General features: G+C 44.6%; 1 non-coding gene across 1 annotated transcript; it reads right to left on the bottom strand.

The window, feature by feature from the left end:
• Nucleotides 1-394: 394 nt before the first annotated feature.
• Nucleotides 395-471, bottom strand: LOC136713312 (small nucleolar RNA SNORD66). Its single transcript, XR_010804934.1, has one exon. It is a non-coding gene; the product is annotated as a small nucleolar RNA SNORD66 (small nucleolar RNA).
• Between the last annotated feature and the right edge of the window lie 5,404 nt (nucleotides 472-5,875).

Below are 5,875 nucleotides of genomic sequence, written 5' to 3'. Positions count from 1 at the left end.
TAATTTAGTTTTTATTACCAAGCATGCATCCAGCTCCTTCTGCTTCTTCTCCAGGACCTTGTCTCCACCCTGATCCTTCTCAAACTCCGTCTTGCAGTTTCTCAACAGCAGCTGGTGGAAAGTCACAGTCACGCCCAGCTTGCCAGTGGTAGGGACGCTGAGCTACAGAACGGGGAGGAGGGAGAACATAAACCCTAAGCAAGATGGAAACTTGAACTAGCTAAGTCTGTGTGGTAGGCTGGCTTCTAGCTTTAATAGGTATCAGGGTGAAAACCCACAGATGAACAGGGGTCCAGGATTCATGCAGCTCATCTCATTGAGTGGTTTGGAATTGAATGCAAAACAAATTCCAGATAGCTCTGGAGTGGGACGAAACTGAAAGTGTTCAATGAGGCTCCTCAGATCCTCTCCTCCATCACTAGATGCCAGAGGCCCAGACACCATGGCACTAATAAGAGATCATCACTGGAGCTCTACACTAAGACGGACTGGGACAAACCGACACCTTGGCTTACACAGAGTGTGGGTGAGTGATGGCAAGAGCACTAGTGCCATCTCAGCAATACTTCTTGATATGCACTTCACAAGACCGGCATCTGCTGGTCCATTCAAAACTAAGCTCCCACAAATTACAATTCCATAGCAAAGCAAATCTGATCCATGTAGCATCTTCACAACCATTCCCTCCCTCCCTCTTTTACCTCACTCTCACCCCTGCCACAGTCCTTCTCTCACCTCCATAAGGCAGCGGCACATATTGGAATATGTGTTGGAGAAGTTGGGTTCGGAGATGGCCTTCTCGAAGATTAGGTCAACGACACCCTTGAGCCGCTCCTCTGTGTCGATGGTCAGCTCGGTCACTTGACTCATCAGCTGATGGAACATCTGTGGGGTCAGCTTGTTCAGGATACTGCGCATCCTGCAGAATAGCTCGTGTTGAAGGGGAAAGGAGGGAGGAGGGAAGGAAGGAAAAAGGGTTAGTTCTGTAAACTTTGGTCAAGTCCATGGTTTTATTTCTACTGGACAGGTGGGTGCTTGTGAGCATATGTAGCCTCTCAGTTCCGCTTCTCCATCATTAGAGGTTCAGACACGATCATTACAGGGGCACCAAGTTTACCCAAAATCCCCTTTAAGACTAGCTAGTTATTTATCCCACCCAACAAACAAGAACCATGTCCACTGCTCCTACATACAGGGTTCCCACGCAAATCAGATATTTTTTTCCCATGACTTTTCCATGGTCATTTTCTGATTTTCCATGACTAAATTATTTTTACAATAAAATGCGGGAAAGTTGGAAATGCACACAGAAAATAATAAGGATATTGATAAACACAATAGGAAAGAACCACATAATAAGTAAACCTAGTACTATCTGATCAATGTATATGTAGTATAAATGTTGATTACAGTAGAAACTATACAAAACAACATTAACAGTCTGTATTTTAATGATTTCTGAATTGCCTTGAATATAAACTTCTATAAATCAGCTCAATTAATTAATAAAAACATACCTTCAAACATTGTTATATACAAATGGCCAGGGCCTACAGTAATCCATTCCTGTACGCTGCTAAATAAGTATTTTAGACGACTGATTTGTTTAAACCTAAAAGCTTTTGATTATTAGTTTGGATTTTACTGATTTATACCCATTTTAAACACTCAATATTATTTTCAGTTTCTTACCAGAAATTATTTGTTATGAAACACTACTTCACAAGCTTGTTTGATATTATGACATTATCTTGTCAGCACTCACATCGAAGCTGTTTTGCAGTGTACTGCTCAAACAGACGCTTGCTGGAGGTCATGTGATTAATATCATGCTATATGATTGGCACACATACGAAGGTTGGTCAGCATTGTGGCATTGAGGACAGTGCAAACAGCACAAGAAACTTTGGTATAAACAGTGTATATTGGTAACTTTTGTAGAACTTGTTTGTGGTTCGAAATAAAATTGTATCTGTTGAATAGAACAATATGTATTATTATTTAATGCATATCATACATTTGGCTACATAATTTAAATGCAACGGACACATAAAGTTTGAGCATTTGATGTAGGCAGGGGTTCTCAACACTGGTCCTGGTGAACCCCTGTGTCTGCTGGATTTTGTTCTAACGCGCTCACTTGTTTAATTGAAACCTTAAATGGACTTATCAACCAACACATGAGAGCTGAAAATAACAGGGGATATCTAATTAATCACTTAATTTGTTCAATAACTGAGAGCTGAAAGCGCAGGTGAGCGAACATTAGAAGAGACAGTGGTTTGTCAGGACCTGGGTTGAGAAACACTGATGTAGGCTATAGGAAAACCTTTTTTCCCCCCAATCTTATTAAACCTGATAATTGTTTTTGCACCGATTTTCATTCGGTTTTAGTGTTTTTGTCAAAATAAAAAACAAAAACATGGAACACTATGTGTATGATAATGAGAAAACAATTAAAACAGCATTTCCACTATCCATTCATCCATCCATTTCCTACACCGCTTGTCCTGGTGAGGGTCGCGGTGGCAGCATACTAAGCAAGGCAGACCAGACCTCCCTTTCCCCAGCGGCAGATTCTAGCTCCTCCTGGGGGATTCCCAGGCGTTCCCAGGCCAGCCGAGAGATATAATCCCTCCATCGTGTCCTGGGTCGGCCTCGGGGTCTCCGCCCAGTGGGGAGTGCCCGGTAGAGCTGCACAGGCAGCCTCCCGGGGGGGCAACCTTACCAGATGCCCGAACCACCTCAATTGGCTCTTCTCGATCCGGAGAAGTAGCGACTCTACTCCGAGGCTCTTCCGGATTACTGAGCTCCTCACCCTATCCCAAAGGGTGAGTCCAGCAACCCTGCGGAGGAACCTCATTTTCGCTGCTTCCACCCACGATCTCGTCCTTTCGGTCATTACCCAACGTTCATGACCACAGGTGAGGATGGGGAGGTAGATTGACGTGTAAACCGTGAGCCTTGTCCGAGGTCTCAGCTCCCGCTTCACCACCACGGACAGATACAGTGCCCGCAATACTGCAGACGCTGCAGCGATCCGCCTGTCAATCTCACGCTCCCCCTTTCCATTACTCGTGAGCAAAACCCTGAGGTACTTAAACTCCTCCACTAAGAGCAGCTGCTCCCCCCTAACCTGAAGCGGGCAATCCACTCTTTTCCAAGAGAGATCCATAGCCACAGCCTTAGCGGTGCTGATTCTCATCCCAACCGCTTCACACTCGGCAGCGAAATGCTCGAGTGCGTGTCGAAGATCACAGTTGGATGGGGCAAGAAGCACAACATCATCTGCAAACAGCAGAGATGCCACCTCCAAGCCCCCAAACCGGATAATCTCTCTACCTCAGCTGTGGCTTGATATACTGTCCATGAAAATCACAAACAGGAGTGGAGACAAGACACACCCTTGGCGGAGTCCAACACCCACATTTTCGACTTAACACCGAGAATAAGGAAACAGCTCTTGCTTTGGGAATAAAAGGACCGGATGGCACGCATAAGCGGCCCCGGCACCCCATACTCCCTCAACACCTCCCACAAGACATCCTGGGGAACATGGTCGTATGCCATCTCCAAGTCCACAAAACACATGTAGACTAGATTAGCATACTCCCATGCCCCCTCAAATATCTGTGAAAGGACAAAGAGCAGGTCCATTGCTCCGCGGCCCGGACGGAATCCACATTGTTCCTCCTGAATCCGAGGTTCAACTGTATTTCACAAAAACATTTCAATCTACAAGAGATCTTCATCAGGATCCATATCCTGGTCCATACATCCATATCCTGAAGATCTTGTGTAGATCGAAACGTTTTTGCTAAAAACCAGTGAAGCATGGGTTACATAAATACTTTTTATTTGTGCATTGGAGCTGTGGTAAGTGTCCAGGTATTTCATTCTTTTTACTTTATATGGATTTTTATCTACCCTTCACCTACTAATTAAGTTGGATGTGCGTGTGATTAACTTTTACTATTAACTTTATTTCACATAAAAGGGAGATCCTCATTCTGGTAGATCCTGACCAATTTAGACACGATCGCGTACACAGATTTACGTCATTCTGCTCAGAATCTACACAAACACTGTGGGTTTACTGGCTGAATGGTCAGACTCTGTTCAGACTTATGTAAATTTGGAGTACAAGATCGCAACCAATGATCTTGAGAATCTGTGCAGAATGCCAGAAGTCTGCGTGTTGTGAACGCAATGAGCTTCTTTGTGTTGCTATATGGTTATAGGAGTTGTGCTTAGCGTATATACACTTCACACAGACTCTCCCAAGTCTTGAAAATCCCTGTATACATAATATCTGGCACATTCATCTGGGACGTTCATAATAACCACGTGTATTACAGAATATGTACTAAATGGTAAGTTTAAACAGGATTTAATACAATTTGATTCTACACCATGAAACTGTTTCTTTTTATCAGAGTGTACATTATATCCAATGTATGTTGTAAATGGGTTATATGTGTAGCTACATGGCAAATTTTTTCCCATGACTTTTCCAGGATTTTCCATGACTGTGGGAACCCTTGTACATACTTCTGTCTTGATGGTCTCGGTGTCCTCAGTGGTAGCCTTCCTTATGCTTGGCTTCCATGCCTTCTCTGCCTTGTTGAGCGTCACTTCAGCTGTGAATGACACTCCAGTAATGATATTACGTGGCTGCTTCCTCTGGCCCTGATGGGAGCCCCGGTGGCCTATTCCTGAGGGCTGGGGTGACAAAGAGTCAGTCAGCTGGTCAGGGCAGGGCAGCACATCAATCTAAATAGATTCTCATTGCACACAATCTCTGAACTGCCTACTTGAGCTGTATTAAGTATACATTGGAGTTACATTCATCACTTGATCCTATTGCAGGCAGATTCACTGAACTTTCCTCAGCTCTGATGCTGCATATTTTTGATGGAGGTGTTCAGCAGAACCACGATCCACAGAACAAATATGCCAACGTTAAAGCATGTAAACAAGTACACAGCCTTCCAAACCACTCAAGTGCTGCCACCAAAACAGGGATCAGAAACTGGGGTTTTGCTGAAAGTCATTGTAAAAGTCAATTGGGTATCACTATACTTAGGGTTATGCAGACAGTGGAAAAGATGAGTGTAAAATCTCAAAGTGGATGGGTGTAGTGGGTGGCAGCATGTGTGTGTCTCTCAGTTACCTTTGAGATCTTGCCGAGGCTGCTGGTGTCGATGGGCCTGTTCTTGGAGACAGGGACACTATTCCTGCCCCCACGTCGGTTGTCCTGCTTGTTCATGATCTGTTCACGGTGCTCATCCAACTGGGCTTCCTTGTGGATCTGGTCAATTGTCTTAGGGCCCTGGTCACCCCTCCTGGGAACCCAGTTATCCTGAGGAACGGGAGAATGAGTCAGTGAATAGTGGAGAGAGAGAAAACAAGAGACAGGCAGGGAATGGGGGGGTGGGAAGCTAAAAGCAAGGAAGGTTTCTATTCTCTCAACAGTCATTACCTTTCTCAGGTCCAAGATGTCCTGCAGCATGAAGCGGATTCGAGAGGAGGTCTTCCTCTCTTTGATGATCTGCTCCATCTGTTTGAAGTACTGGTCCATGGGGGGCTTGTAAAAAGATCAGACAGAACGATTAGAAAACAGTCGAGACTGCGTGGAAGAGCAGTAACTTCATACTACTGAGTGAAGCAGCGTTCCTTCTGGAAAGCTCTTGCAGATGCACAGAAGCAGTTATTCAGACCACTGTCTAGAGGCCCAATGACTCTAGAAAGCTGGTGGCAGAAGAAAGGCTCATTTTAAAATAACACAGAAGTGTCAGTGAGACGGAATTTACTCTTCTGGCAAACTGGCCACCCCAGTTTTGGCTCATTATGTCTAGAGAAGAATATGAGGACC

This window comes from Amia ocellicauda, chromosome 17, assembly GCF_036373705.1.
Source record: "Amia ocellicauda isolate fAmiCal2 chromosome 17, fAmiCal2.hap1, whole genome shotgun sequence".
Taxonomy (NCBI): Eukaryota; Metazoa; Chordata; class Actinopteri; order Amiiformes; family Amiidae; genus Amia; species Amia ocellicauda.
This window is presented reverse-complemented; position numbering and strand designations above follow the sequence as displayed.